Source organism: Lynx canadensis, chromosome X (genome assembly GCF_007474595.2).
Source record: "Lynx canadensis isolate LIC74 chromosome X, mLynCan4.pri.v2, whole genome shotgun sequence".
Classification (NCBI taxonomy): domain Eukaryota; kingdom Metazoa; phylum Chordata; class Mammalia; order Carnivora; family Felidae; genus Lynx; species Lynx canadensis.
The window spans coordinates 100,807,639-100,823,787 of NC_044321.2; the positions used below are offsets into that span (position 1 = coordinate 100,807,639).

The 16,149-nt window shown below is 33.9% G+C and overlaps 1 long non-coding RNA gene across 1 annotated transcript; it reads right to left on the reverse strand.

Moving 5' to 3' along the window:
• Window positions 1–1,015: 1,015 nt before the first annotated feature.
• LOC115507383 lies at window positions 1,016–15,459 on the reverse strand. Its single transcript, XR_003966636.1, has 3 exons — window positions 15,445–15,459; window positions 8,764–8,769; window positions 1,016–1,100 (listed from the first exon to the last, which is right to left on the reverse strand). It is a non-coding gene; the product is annotated as an uncharacterized LOC115507383 (long non-coding RNA).
• Between the last annotated feature and the right edge of the window lie 690 nt (window positions 15,460–16,149).

Genomic DNA, 16,149 nt, shown 5'->3' on the forward strand with positions numbered 1-16,149 from the left:
GTCCAAAAGCAACAGACTGGAAATGAACAGAGAAAATCTCCAGAAACAAAGACTTAGCAAGTGATAAAATAGCACTATATTCAAACCTATCAAAAATCACTCTGAATGCAAATGGACAAAATGCTACAATCAAAAGATAAAAAGCAAGACTAATCTATATGCTGCCTATAAGAGACTCATTTTAGACCTAAAGACACCTGCAGATTGCAAGTGAGGGGATGGAGAACCAATAATCATGCTAATGGACATTAAAAGAAAGCTTCAGTAGTCATACTTATAACAGACTAACTAGATTTTAAACCAAAGACTGTAACAAGGGATGAAGAAGGGAATTATATCATAATAAAGAGGTCTATCCAACCCCTTCTTTAGAAGAAGATCTAAAAATTGTAAATATTTATGCCTTAAACATGGGAGCATCCAAATATATAAACCATTTAATAGCAAACATAAAGTCATTGCTAACAGTAAAATAATAGTAGGGGACTTTAACACCCCACTTATAGCAATGACCAACTCATCTAAGCAGAAAATCAACAAGGAAACAGTGACTTTGAATGACTTACTGGACAGGATGGACATAACAGATGTGTTCAAAACATTTCATCCTAAGGAAGCAGAATACACATTCTTTTCAAGTGGACATGAAACATTCTCTAGAATATGTCACAAAATGGGACAGAAATCAGGCCTCAAAAGTACAAAAAGACTGAAATCATACCATGCATATTTTCAGACAACAATGTTATGAAATCTGGTCAACAACAAGAAAAAATTTAGAAATACCACAATACATGGAGGTTAAAGAACATCCTACTATAGAATGAATTGTTTAAACAGGAAATTAAACAAGAAATAAATACATAGAAGCCAATGAAAATGAACACATGACATTTCAAAAACTTTGGGATGTAGCAAAAGCAGTCACAAGAGGGAAGTATATAGCAATAAAGGCCTACATCAAGAAGCAAGGAAAGTCTCAAATACACAACCTAACCTTACACCTAAAGGAGCTAGACAAGGAGCAGAAAATAAAGCCTAAAGCCAGCACAAGAAGGGAAATAATAAAAATTAGACCATAACTAAATGATATGGAAACACTAAAACCATTAGAATAGATTACTGTAAGGAGGAGCCGGTTCATTGAAATAATTAATAAAATTCACAAAACCCCAGCAAGACTTATCAAAAAGAAAAGAGGAAGAACTCAAATAAATAAAATCATGAATGAAAGAAGAGAAATCACAACAAATACCACAAATGCAAACAATTATAACAGAATATTATGAAAATTTAGATACCAACAAATAGGGCAATCTGGAAGAAATGGATAAATTCCTAGAAGCATACAAACTACCAAAACTGAAACAAGAAGAAATAGAAAGAAAATGTGAACAGACTGATAACTAGTAGAGAAATTGAATCAGTAATCAAAAATCTCCCAACAAGCAGAAGTCCAGGGCCAGATGCCTTCCCGGGGGTATTCTACCAAACATTTAAAAACAGTTAATACCTATTCTTCTCAAACCATTCCAAAATAGAATTGGAAGGAAAACTTCCAAACTCTTTCTATGAGGCCACCATTAGCTTGATTCCAAAACCAGACAAAGGCCCCACTAAAAAGGAGAATTACAGGCCAATATCCCTGATGAACATGGATGCAAAAATTCTCGATGAGACACTAGCAAATAGAATCCAACAGTACATTAAAAGAATTATTCACCACAATCAAGAGGGATTTATTACTGGGCGCAAAGGTGGTTCAATATTCACAAATCAATCAAGGTGATACACAATATTAAAAAAAGAAAGGATAAGAACTGTCAGTAGATGTGGAAAAAGCATTTGACAAATAAAAACATCCATTTTTGATAAAAACCCTCACCAAGGTACAATAAAGAGAACATACCTCAACACTGTAAAGGTCATATAAGAAAGACACACAAGTATCATCCTCAATGGGGAAAAACTGAAATCTTTTCCCCTAAGGTCACTCTTCTGATTGTTTTTTAACATAATACCGGAAGTCCTAGCCTCAGCAGTTAAACAACAAAATGAAATAAAAAGCATCCAAATCAGCAAGGAAGAAGTGAAACTTTCAGTATTCACAGATGACATGATACTCTGTATAGAGAACCAAAAAGATCCCACCAAAAAATTGCTAGACTTGATACACAAATTTCACAAAGTCACGGGATACAAAATCAATGTGCAGAAATTGGCTACATTTATATATGCCAGTAATGAAGCAGAAGAAAGAGAAAACAAGGAAGAAATCAATCCCATTTACAGTTGCACCAAAAACAATAAGATGCCAAGAAAAAACCTCACCAAAGAGGTAAAAGATCTGTACTCTGAAAACTATAGAACACTTATGAAAGAAATTGAATGGGCACCTGAATGGCTCAGTCAGTTAAGCATCCAACTGTTGATTGGGCTCTGGTCATGATCTCATGGTAGTGGGATCTAGCCACATGTTGGGCTCTGCACTGACAGCATGAGGCCTGATTGGAATTCTTTCTACCCCTCCCATGCTCATGCTCTCTCTCTTTCTATTTCAATAAATAAATAAACATTAAGAAAAATTGAAGTTGTCACAAAGAAATGGAAAGAACATTCCATGCTCATGGATTGGAAGAACAAATATTGTTAAAATGTCTATACTACCCAAAGCATTCTACACATTTAATGCAATGCTTATCAAAATACCACCAGCATTTTTCACATAACTAGAAGAAACAATCCTAAAATATGTATGAACCACAAAAGACCCCGGATAGCCAAAGCAATCTTGAAAAAGAAAAGCAAAGCTGGAAGGATCACAATTCCGGACTTCAAACTTTATTACAAAGTTATAGTCATCAAGACAGTGTGGTACAGGCACCAAAACAGACCATAGGTCAATGGAACAGAATAGAAAACCCACAACTATATGGTCAAGTAATATTCAACAAAGCAGGAAAGAATATCCAATGGAAAAAAAGACAGTCTCTTCAACAAATGGTGTAGGGAAAACTCAACAACAAAATCTGAAACAATGAAAGTGGACCATTTTCTTACACCATACACAAAAATAAATTCAAAATGGATGAAAGACCTAGATGTGAGACAGGAATCCATCAAATTCCTAGAGGTGAACACAGGTAGCAACCATTCTGATGTTGACTGTAGCAACTTCTTACTTGACCCATCTACTGAGGCAAGGGAAACCAAAGCAAAAATGAACTCTTGGAACTTCATCAAGATAAAAAGCTTCTGCCAAAGCCAAGGAATGAATCTACAAAACAAAAGGCAACCTACAGCATGGGAGAAGACATTTTCAAATGATATATCTGATAAGGGATTAGTATACAAAATCTATAAACAATTTATCAATCTCAACACTCAAAAAAACAAATAACCCACTTAATAAATGGGCAGATGACATGAATACACATTTTCCCAAAGAACACACCCAGACGGCGAACAGAAGCATGAAAAGATGCTCAACATCACTCATCATCAGGGAACTACAAGTCAAAACATGATGAGATATCACTCACACCTATTCTAATGGCTACAATTAACAACTCAGGAAACAACAGATGTTGGCAAAGATATGGAGAAGGCGAAACCCTCTTATACTGTTGGTGGAAATGCAAACTGGTACAGCCACTTTGGAAAACAGTATGGAGGTTCTTCAAAAATTTAAAAATAGGATTACCTCATGACCAATCAATTACACTGCTAGGTATTTATCCAAAGGATATAAAAATACTGATTTGAAGGTACACATGCACCTCAATGTTTATAGCTGCATTATCAACAATAGCCAAATTATCGAAAGACCTCAAACATCCACTGACTGATGAATGGATAGAGATATATACATCATATTACACAGCCATAAAAATGAATGAAATCTTGCCATTTGCAATGATGTGGATGGAACTAGAGAGTATTAAAAATGTTAAGCAAAGTAAGCCAATCAGAGAAAGACAAATACCAAATGATTTCACTCATTTGTGGAATTTAAGAAACAAAACACATAAACATAGAGGAAGGGGAAAAAAAGAGAGGGATGCAAACCATAACAGACTCTTAACTATAGAGAACAAACTGAGATGCTGGAGGGGAGGTGGGTATGGCGATGCATATTAAGGGGGGATACTTGTGGTGAGCACTGGGTGTCATATGTAAGTGATGAATCACCAAATTCTACTCCTACTTCTGAAATCAATATTACTCTATATGTCAACTTACTAGAATTTAAATAAAAACTTAATTTTTTTAAATAATAAAGTTTGAGGGGCGCCTGGGTGGCGCAGTCGGTTAAGCGTCCGACTTCAGCCAGGTCACGATCTTGTGGTCCGTGAGTTCGAGCCCCGCGTCGGGCTCTGGGCTGATGGCTCAGAGCCTGGAGCCTGTTTCCGATTCTGTGTCTCCCTCTCTCTCTGCCCCTCCCCCGTTCATGCTCTGTCTCTCTCTGTCCCAAAAATAAATAAACGTTGAAAAAAAAATTTAAATAAAGTTTGAGTGAATCTTAAGAAAACAAAAAGATATTATGAATTTTTTTATCAAGGTTCTAATGTAACTAGTGTTCAATCATTATGAAATTATACATCCTACCCAGCTTCACAAAATGTCATCTTCCAGAGTCTTCTTATGAGGTACACACCTCCATTTAAACAAGTGATAAGCTTTTTATTTTTTTATTTTAGAGACAGAGTGAGAGTGAATGCATGAGTGGGGGACAGGCAGGGGGAAAAAGAGAGAGAATCTTAAGCAGGTTCCTTGCTCAGCATGGAGCCTGACACAGGGCTCAGTATAGTGCTTCATCCCACAACTATGAGATCATGACCTGAGCAGAAATCAAGAGTCGGATGCTTAACTGACTGAGCCACCCAGGCACCCCTACACAAGTGATAATCTTTAAGAATCTTCCTTGTCTCAACTTCCTCCAGAAAGCCCACCCACTGCCCTATTTCTAGAACTTAGATGTGCTGTAATGAACTCCCTAAATTTTTGGTTTTATACTGTAGCACATGTAATTTTTGTGTGTCTCTTTAATTTCATTTTTTAGAGAATATGATGGGAAATATAGTAGTAAAGTACTAAAACCACTGTTCTACAACATATTATATAAAAATTTGTAAGCATGACTATCCTTACCTTAATGTTGATATATATCTAAGTACAAAAAGCCCTTGTGTTTTCCCCTTCTGACAATAAAGTTCATAACTTTTCCTATTTTCAATACCTCAAAGATCTCCTATCACTAAAGAATATTCTGTCGTGGATTTAGCAACATTTACATTAGGATGTGCTTCAGTAGGACTGTTTGAGAAGGAACAAGAGAAGCCTATGCTCTGAATTTACTTAGAAATATTTGAGAGTTGCTTTAGCTTATTACAGAAACTTAAATTACTTATGTAAGATTAATATTATATTAAAGAGTCATTTGACATAAATATTGGCTATGCAGTTGGCAAATTCATACAGTTTGTAAGCTGGAGACAGACATACGCTTCTATTAAAATAAAATTTCTTATCTAGAAAATATCTCACGTGGAAATAACCCTGAAACTAAGCTTTCAATAGCTGAGTTAGTTAATACAGAAGTGAAATGGATCTAGATGTCTCTACAGCTTTAAATTCCTACTTGTGCATACAGTGGATAAGAAAGCTGAGTATGTACAGTGTTATAATAATATATTCTATAATCTTAAAGATCATGTGCTTTCTGTTCATAGAACACTGCTTAAATAACAGAGATTATTGTTCAAAATCAGTAATTTTATTTGTTGAATTCTAGTTAGACTTGGGTCCTTTGAACTCTAACATTCAATACTTCCGTGGTCCTACATATGGAGTTTTCAGAAAAGAAATGATAGGAGTTACAGTTATGAGTTATAGTTCATAAGTATAAACTACTGTTTAGAGTCCATTTGCTTGCCTCTGTGTTGACTAATCCATTCCCTTTGCCTAAATAAAGTTATATGAAGCCAATCTGAGAACAACTGAAATAGCCTGAAATTTCTACTAATAATATATCAATTGAGTTTAGGCATTGAATGTTTCTGTACATTAGCTGAGGGAAGTAACAATCACTTAATACTCATGGTCTTCTTTGAGCCAAATTTGTTTATAAAATTAGTCTAGAAGATACTTTACTAGATTTAATAGAACAGACCTTCAGGAGGCTGGAATATCCTAAAGCATTGTCCTCAAATGTGGTAGTCACATCACAATCACTTGATCATCTTGTTAAACATGTAGATTCCTAGGCTCCAATGTGAAATATTTCATTTCAGTATCTCAGAGGTAAAACCTGAGAATGTGTACTCTAATCAGTGATGGAATAGATTCTGATGTGGCTGATATATTGACTACTCATGAGTCCCATAGATACAGAGGCTCATTGAGGTGACAGGGTATAAATCCCTGACTTCTGACAGCTAGATTGAAGTCACTGGGCATCCTTTGAATTGAGTGAAATAAAAAAGAAATTGAAAGTATATTGAAAAAACCTATTTATGTATTTATAGTATATCTCCAGGGGTAGTTGAGAAAATTTTTTTGGTATAGAAGATAAAATGAGTTCATTTCCTACTGCCATTTTTAAAGATGAATTTAACATCATTTATGTATATGTTCTCTATTTCCACAAAACTAGGGAGATATAAATGTCTATAGTAAGTTCTGCTCTGAACTCCTGTAGTAATAAGAGTAAGAGAAAACTTCCTAATAATAATCACTATATGTCAGATGCAATTTGAACTGCTTCATGTGGATTAATGTAGTTCATCTTGCAACAACTTTATAAGTGTTACAAATATTCTCACGCCTGATGACTTTGTATCATGTTTTATTGAAACAAAAGGGTCTTTAGTCAGAAGACCTTTCACATTCCCGCAATCATCTGCATCCATATCCACCAACATTTGCATGCATCACTTCTTGTTTCCGTCCTGCTACAATGGATCTTTCTATTTATCAAAAACAAATTTCTTCATTTAATTGTGGATCACATCTCTTTTCCTATTCTCAAGGTTTCTCCTTTAGTTATCACCCTTTTCATGTGTCATTAACTTCTTTATCTCTACATGTTCTGGAATCTCAAATCATAAAAAGAACTCTTTCTTAACCACGTATTTACCAATGCTCATTTTCTCTGCTTTGCTTCACAACTAGACTTCTCAAGAGAGATTGAAATTCTTTGCCCACTTTCTATTCATTCCTCTATGCCCTCCTGTCTTCTGTCTCACCTTTCTATTGAAATGCTTCTCTCAAAGTTGCCAACCACCTCCTTGTTACCAAACACAATGGGAACTTTTCTTTCCTCTCACAACACCTCCCACTCCTTCTCAGTCTTCTTTGATGGCTCTTCCTTCTATACTAAAAGTGAGAATACCCAACAAGTAAGTCATTGGACTTCTGCTACTCTATCTAGACATTGCTTTCCTAGGTGATTGTGTCCTTCCTTAGTCTTATGAGTTTCATTTTATACAAGAGAAGACTGAGGCTCAGAAAAATTAAGTAACTTGCCTAAGGTCATAAAAGTGGATAATCATTGCAGAACACACTTCTATTTTTCTCCAGAGTCTGTGCTTAATCATATGGTTAATTCAAAGCAGAAGTCAAAGCATAAGATCATGGGATCTGAAGTCATACAGCAGTTGTTCAAATTGGATCTCTAGCGCTGATTAGCATTGTGACTATGAGTCAGTTATGTAGTCTCTATATACCTCAGTTTCCCTATTTCTAAGGAGGATAATAATAGCACCTACTTCATATGACAACTGTGAGTATTAAATGAGTTAATAGATATAAAGTTCTTAGAACAGTGCTGCTACATAGTAATTGCTCAATAATAGTTAAGTATTAGTATGATTAACTGATTTATATAGTTTTACAATTGTTTTGTGTGAGATTATTATCTTTCCTGAACTATGCTGCAAACATCTAAGGACAGAGAAAACATCTAACATTTTGATAGATCTTCACACCCCACTACCACAATGGTTAGCAAAGTTAAAAAGCCATATGGAAAACTCAGTAAACATGTGAGGGAATGGAATAGAGTTAGAGCACCTTCAAAGCCCCATTCATAGATCATTGCCATTATTTGACCCATCTGATGTTTCCCTGGAAAACCCCACATGAAAAGCTTGTCCTTATTTGACCTGATTTAGACTCAACCAATACTAAAAGCCTCTCCATGGAAAAGCCTTGTTGAAAACAAATAGAATATGTTTTGGCCTCATGATTTCCTGAGGCAGTGGTTAACATTGGGGCAAACAATGAACTAATAAAAACTCTTAAAAAGAGGAGGTGAGGAAAGAAATGTTCATATGGCTTTGGAAAGTTCCAACATATCACTGGGAATCTAGAAGGTGATATATGTACGCCCATGGATGTGAAAATAGCTAGTGTTTTACACCTACTCACAAAAGTCCTGAAAAGGTCTTAAGATCTTACTGTTGGATGACCTTAAGACTCTGTGCAATCATAAAGTGGAAGCTAAGTTAGAGTTGTCAACAGTTGAAAGGCATTGGCAGATAGTTGAAAGGCATTGTCCAAAATGCAAACAGAGCCCATCAGCAAAGACTGGGAGACTTATTGGTCCCAGTTGTTTAAGGAAATCTGTCAGATTATTGGCTGACACTAAACTCAGTGAGTATTGTTTTCCATGGCCACATGCAACAAAATATATGGAATTCATAGATTTTGTTCAAAAAAGTGACATAAAATCAAACAATAATAATTACAAGCAGCAGCAACAACAAACTCTTAGAGGAGAGAGAATCTGATTTCCAGAGTTGCCACATTATATTAAAATTTTTTAATGTTTATTTTTGAGAGAGACACAGACAGAGACAGAATGTAAGCAGGGTTGGGGCAAAAGGAGAGTAAGACACAGAATCCAAAGCAGGATCCAGACTCTGAGCTGTCAGCACAGAACCTGATGTGGGGCTCAAACCCACAAACTGTGAGATCATGACCTGAGCCAAAGTCAGAAGCTTAACTGACTGAGGCAACCAGGTGCCCCTAGAGTTGCCACATTATATTATATAAAATTCCAAATGTTCTACAATGAAAGAATTATGAGGAATACAAATAAGTGAAATTTTGACCATTATATGAGGGGAAAAAGAATTCAATAGAAACTGTTTCTGAGGAATCCTGGATTTCCTAGGCGGGCTTTACATCAGCTATTTTAAATATATTTAAGAACTAAATGAGATCATATCTAAAGAACTGAAGGAAAGTGTAAGAGTGATACTTCATCAAAAAGAGACTATCAATAAAGATATAAAACCAAATAGATATTCTGAACTTGAAAATTATAATTGAAAATTTCATTAGAGGGGTTCAAGGACAAATTTGAACAGGCAGAAGAAAGAATCAAATGACTTGAATATGCATAAGTTGAGATTATCAAGTCTGAGGAAAAGAAAGATAAAAGAATAAAGAAAAACAAGTAGAGCCTCAGAGCTCTATGGAACAGTATCAAGAATATTAACAGGCATAATGGAAGTCTCAGAAGTACAGGAAAGAGAGAAAGGGGCAAGAAGAATATTTGATGAAATAATGGCTAAAAACTTCCAAATATCATGAAGACTATTAATTTATGCACCCAAGAAGCTCAATTAATTCCAATTAGGAGGAACTCAAAGACATCCACACTTATATACATGATAATCAACTGCCAAAAGTAAAGACAAAGAGAGAATCTTGAAGCAGTAATTGAGAAGCAACTCACCACCGACAAGAAAATCTCAATAAGATTAACAATTGAAATATTAGAAAACATAGAGTTCAGAAAACAGTGGCATATTCAAAGTGGTAAATAAAATACCAACTAAAAATTCTATTATCTTTAAAAATAAAGAAAAATTAAGAGTTTCCATATTTAAACAAATGTAAAGTTCATCACTAGCAGACCTCTCCTACAGATTGTAGTGCATACATCTTAAATAAAAGAATACTATACAGTAATTCAATTCTAAATGAAAAAATAAAGAGCAGCAATAAATTTAACTACATAGGACATTGAAAAAAACAATATAAATGTATTTTTTGCTTGAAATTGTTTTCTATTTGATATATAAGTCAGAAAGTAGTGTTTTCCAGGGACTGGATAGAGGAAAGAATGGGAAATGTCTACTTACATGTTCCAGGTTTCTTTCTGGCATGATTAAAATATCCTGGAAATAGGTGCTGGTAATTGTTGCCCAACCTTGTGAATATTATATATTAAAAAACACTGTATTTTACAATATAAAAAAGAGAGAAACCACTAAATTATACACTTTAAAAATAAAAATGTGATAATTTCATGAAACTATATTTTTGGATGGCTCTACGAGGGGAGGAAGGTGACAGAAAAGGACTGAGATGTAGCCAGATCAGAATGTACCTTACCATAAGGTATTTGGAATTTACTCTGAGGGAAATGAGAGCAACTTAAGCACTTTTATCAGAGTATGAAAGTATTTGTATTTTGAAAAAAAAATTTCTAGAACATTTCCCTGAATTAATTTACGACAGAACACTTCTTAAGTATTAATTTATTGACAGAATACCAAAGAGAATTTTAAGAGTTTTAAGTGAAACTGAAATAGGTACTTGGCTTAAAGCAAATAATAAGACAATCTCAGAGAAGTTTGTTGCATGACATGATGAAAATATGATTCATAATAATTTCAAAACAGAATGTTAGATATTATAATATTATATTTAAGATAAAAACATTATTGGAATAACATCAAAATATTTATATTATAAAATAATAGATGAAAAATTCCAATAATTAAAGTATAGGAATAGGGTTTTATAGTTATCCACAATCTCTTTTAATGGAAATAAATTATTGAGTTTTTGAGTCCTATCCTTATATGAGTACATCAAATATATTCATATATTTTGCTTTCCTAGCAGATTAATATGAAAATCCCATTTATTACCTGTTCGTTGTGGTCAAGAAAATGTTGAGGCACCTGGGTGGCTCAGTTAGTTAAACGTCTGGCTCTTGACATCGGCTCAGGTCATGATCTCACAGTTCATGGGTTCAAGCCCCACTTTGGGCTCTGCACTGGCAGTATGGAGCCTGCTTAGGATTCTCTCTCTCCTTCTTTCTCCATCCCTCCCCTGCTCATGTGCTCTGTTTCTCTCTCGAAATAAATAAAGTTGAAAAAAAAAAAAGAAAAAGTCCTAAACTCCATGTTCTGTAGTATCTAGGTACTATTGAATTAGGCTGCAAAAAACCATTACTTATTTTATCTTGGAATACTCATCTGCTGACTTTTTAAAAATAAAAAATGCCCAATTTTTAGTATTCTAACTTTTTGTTTGATTCAGATATAATATACATGGAAATAATTTTCCACTGTATATAGAAACACTTTATAAAATGAAAAGTTTAGAATATAATAAATATTGAACAATAGCACAAATATATGTTAAAAGGATTAGATATAAATACATAGCATAGATAAACCTCCATCAAAGAGACAAATTTTTAATATAAACATTAGCAGAAAGGTTATTTTTGTGTTCATGTGTAGAGTGACTATCATTACATTCAGCCATCATTCATTGTTAGATAAAACTTAGAGGAAGATTACCAAATACCACACATGCTCTATTTTAAAATGCTTAGCATTTTGTTTGGCTATATGTTTAATATAAATATGAGGAGAAAAATACCACTAAAATCCTTTTTTTTTTGCTGGAAAAATACTATTATCTCATAGCATGTTATTCTTTCCTATAACATGGTTGAAAAAAATTTATTTAGAATAATCCCCAGGTGCTGGCTTGGATAACTAAGTAGGTAATTTTGCCATTTACTGAAACTAGGAAAACCAGAAGAGATTTGAAAGCAAGAGTTGATTTCAGTTCATTACATGGGTTTGATGTCCCTGTGAGACATCCAAATGGATATATTTAATAGACAATCGGATGTGCATGTATAGAATTCAGGACAGAGATTTCAGCTGGATATATAGATTTTGAAGTTATTAGCATATAAATGTTAGCAAAAGTCATAGGAGTGGATCAGAAGGAATGTAAGGTCAGAAAAGCAAAAGATCTAAAAAACAACATTAATAATGCCACAATTGGTACAAGAATGTATGTCCACATTAAAAAAATAGTGGGGAAATCTAAGAGGTAAATCAATAGCCTGCTATTATTATTAGGAAAAGGAATGAATAAGTTTCTGTGATTGATGATGAAGTGAGAGGTAAGAAAGATGGATAACCCCAAGATGACCCACAAGTCTTTAATTAGGCAACTATTTGGAAAAAGAGGGCATGCTGGTGTGATTTATTGTACAGTGGAGGAGGAATAGTTTTACAAAGGAAATTCTTAATTTCTGGACCTATTGAAATATATGAAAGCTTTCTCTGAGGAGGCAGAAAGGGATTAATGAAAAAGATGTTATCAGTATTCAGTTGTTTTCTGCATGGTGAAGTTTATATCTTGAATATTCTCAAATGTTAGGGAGATAATAGAATAGATAACACTATTGTATCTTCTTCCATGAGTGCGCGAATCAATCATTGGCTAACTTTGCCTCACAACGAGGAGGAAAGTCAGAATGTCTCTTCTTTTATGGAGTTTTTATTAATACCTTAAGGTACCACCTGATTTACAATGAGTCTCCCCAGTGTCTCATTTTTTCATGATATGCATGAAACCAGATGTTTGTGTAACATTATGCTTTACAATGTATCTATGTATCGGGGTGCCTGGGTGGCTTGTCAGTTAAGCATAAGACTCCTGATTTGTGCTCAGGTCATGATCTCACAGTTTCATGAGTTTGAGCCCCACATCAGGCTCTGCAATGACAGTGTGGAAGCTGCTTGAGATTCTCCCTCTCTCTCTACCCCTCCCTTGATCTCACTCTCTCTTTCTCAAAAATAAATAATAAATAAAACTTTAATGAAAATGTATCTACATATCTTATTTTGTATTTACCAAAGTTATTACATGCCTTCTTGACATACATTAAAAAGATTTATTGTGATTTATTCTGCAGGGAGTTCTACTGCTATGAATTAGGCCCTAAATGTTCTCTATTGGGCCATTAATTTGGCAAATGCTCCTGTATTTGTCCACACATCAAATTTCTTTTATAACTAAAGCAAGAAGAAAAGACATGCACTATATTGTCTCTAAGGCTTCATATTATCTGGATATTAGAATGAAGATGATAGTCTGAAAGCCCCAATAAGTGGTAATAATTAACGTTGATTTATTTTTATTCAAGGAAACTTTTCTCCAGACCAATGAAAATGCATGAGTTATACTCATATATATGTATGCACTACAGAATTTGACTTTACATTTAATTATTTTGTAGTTTTTAAAAATAAGAGCTAAGTCTGTGGGGTTTTTTGTGTGTATGTATGTATGTATGTGTTTGCTAACAAACATAATCAAGAAGCTGTATGTCTATATATCTGGTTCTTTTACAAGTTACCTAGTCTCCTTTCACTTCTATTGGTCTAGCTCTACTGTCTTGTATAGTACAATTATACTTTGTTAAAACAATGATCTATGACCCATTGCAAGATTTTAAATCAGCAATTCCATTATGGTTGCTTAACTTCAAACACACAGAATTACACTAATACTTAAACTGTTTTTCAACAAGGGTAAAAATAATTTATTTAACCCTCCTTTAAAAATGCTCACTCATAACCTCAATTTCGTTATCACACTGGTCAATTTCAGATGGTAAATCCATTTATAATGTCTAGTGTCAGGGACATCTCATCATAATAAAGGAATATGCTCTCACACACCATTATGTACACCAAGCAATACATTGACCTGGAGTGTACCTGAATATATGGTATAATGTAATGCTTTAAAAGAAACTTAAGTAAACTCTCAGCACAAAACATATATTATAAACTAGATTTGTCATTTGATTGCTTTATGGAGTGAATAATTTCAATAATGTGTTTATCTGCCACAACCCCTATCTCAGAAGAGTTCTGTACTTGAGGACTAAGAAAACAGACAATATAAAACAGACCCCATGATGAGAGGACAGGGAATACTGGAAATAAATGAGCCATGCAAAGCCCAGAGATATTCATCTACAACAGAAAATGTTAATAGCTAATGGTTGTGATTTGAACTTATCATTGATTTTCATTTCTTTGCTATAAATTGCCCACATGCTATTAGCAGCAGGCCAACCTGGTTGCTACAATGCTCTCTTCCAAAGCCTATAAATTATAAGCCTTAAATAAAAAACTGCTCCAATGGCACTTAGAGGTTGTACTGTTCTACTTGTGTTGATGAACTGAACTTTCTAAGACCATGAAGCATCTTCAACTTAAACTCAGTGAGAATAATGAAGATGATGTGCAGTTTTTTAATCTAAAAATGTTTTGTGTATGAATAAATGTTTAATGATAGCATTGATAAAGAGATTCTGAGCTGACTCAAATAGACAGTGGAATATTAATAAAAAATTTACTTTCCCCAACTGTGCCACTAAACTAGAAATAGAAGGCATCAGGTGCACTCTCAAAGAAACTAGTTATTATACTTTGGTCCATTCACTTAGTTTCTTTTTTTCCTAATTGCATAAAAAATTCAAAATGATATACACTGTAAGCTTTGAACTAAAGTAGATATATAATTGAACACATTTTTATTAGTCAGTGTGAACTTTTCCAGAGCAGAAAATGCTTTCCAGTTAATGCAGATGAAATTGAAACTCAATATAAGATTTTCTTGACCATCAGGGGGATAAAACACTAGAGTCGGTTACTAAGGATAATTTTGAGGGTATAATCCCAAAGAAGTCAAGGAGAGAATAAACAATCCTAGGTTCAAAAATTTTAAAATCATTTACCTTAAAGAAAGAAGACATATGAGATGTTTTCTGAGACCTTTTTGTAGGTCTAGTAGTCCACATGTGATTTCTGAGACATGGTGTGGCAATCACTTCCAAGATGACCCCATTTTTTTTGGTATTATTGCTCCCTTCCTCCCCTGTTCTTTTGGAGCTCTGTTATATTGTGAAGAGTGCTATGGGGAGGTTCATGAGTTGTAGAATTGATTAATCATTGCCTTGGCCAACAGCTGCCAAAGAACAGAGGGCTTCTCACCAATCATGTAGTGAGGTTGGAAGTATATTCTCCAGCATTCAGATGACTGTAGACCCAGAAAATATTCTAACTATAATCTCATGAAAGACTCTGAGCCAGAACCACCCAGCTAAGCCACTCATAGATTCCTGACTCTCAGAAAGTATGTAAGATAATAAATATGTGCCTTATTAAACTGCTTAGTTTGGAGATAATTTGATACACAGCAATAGATAACTAAAACACTCTGTGGATCACCTTTTTATGTATTTTATTTCATGATACATTATAACATGTGTAGAGTTTTGAATGGTTAACTATAGCATATTAAAACATTGTCCATTACCAAAAAAGGCAGACTGCTCTAAGAGTCTGAATCTTGAAAATAAAAGTCTATTTCTTTTTGCTGTATGGCCTTTGAGAAGAATGTCTATGTTTAATAAAGTAGTAATTACTTAATTTCATATAAGTCTTGATAGAAAGTTCATCTCGTGGTTTTTCTTCAGTAAAGAATAGTTTACAAATGACATCATCTTTCTGTTAGCATAAGTCACTTGGTAAGTTTATTAGAGTGATGCAATAAATAGCAAGGTTTAGGGTAATAAAAGTGATACCTGAAAGTTTTAAAAAGTAATTATCAAATGTTTTAAGCCATGAAAGTATTTTTTTTAGTTTTTAAATAGATCTCCCAGTAGATTTTTAAAATAGAGCCCTTATTTATCATTTTAGTTAAAGCAATGAATGAGCAGTTCAAATCTTCAGTAGATGGCAGAAAATACTTCCTTGTTGTAGTACTCCTGAAACATTGCCAAAGAACCTGAGGGCAATTTGAAAATCACTGGTTAAAAAAGTACATATCTACCTACAATTATATGCTTCAATTATGAAATTTAGTTTTTATAATGAGGTGAAGTTACAATCAGTGGTTTGGATACATATATAAGAAAGGAATTTTTTTTAGCTCACTTCTTTAACAATGTTATTTCTCATTTAAAAACAATGTTTTCTAGGCTTTAGAGTCAGGTACAATATGCAACTTTGTCCTGATTTC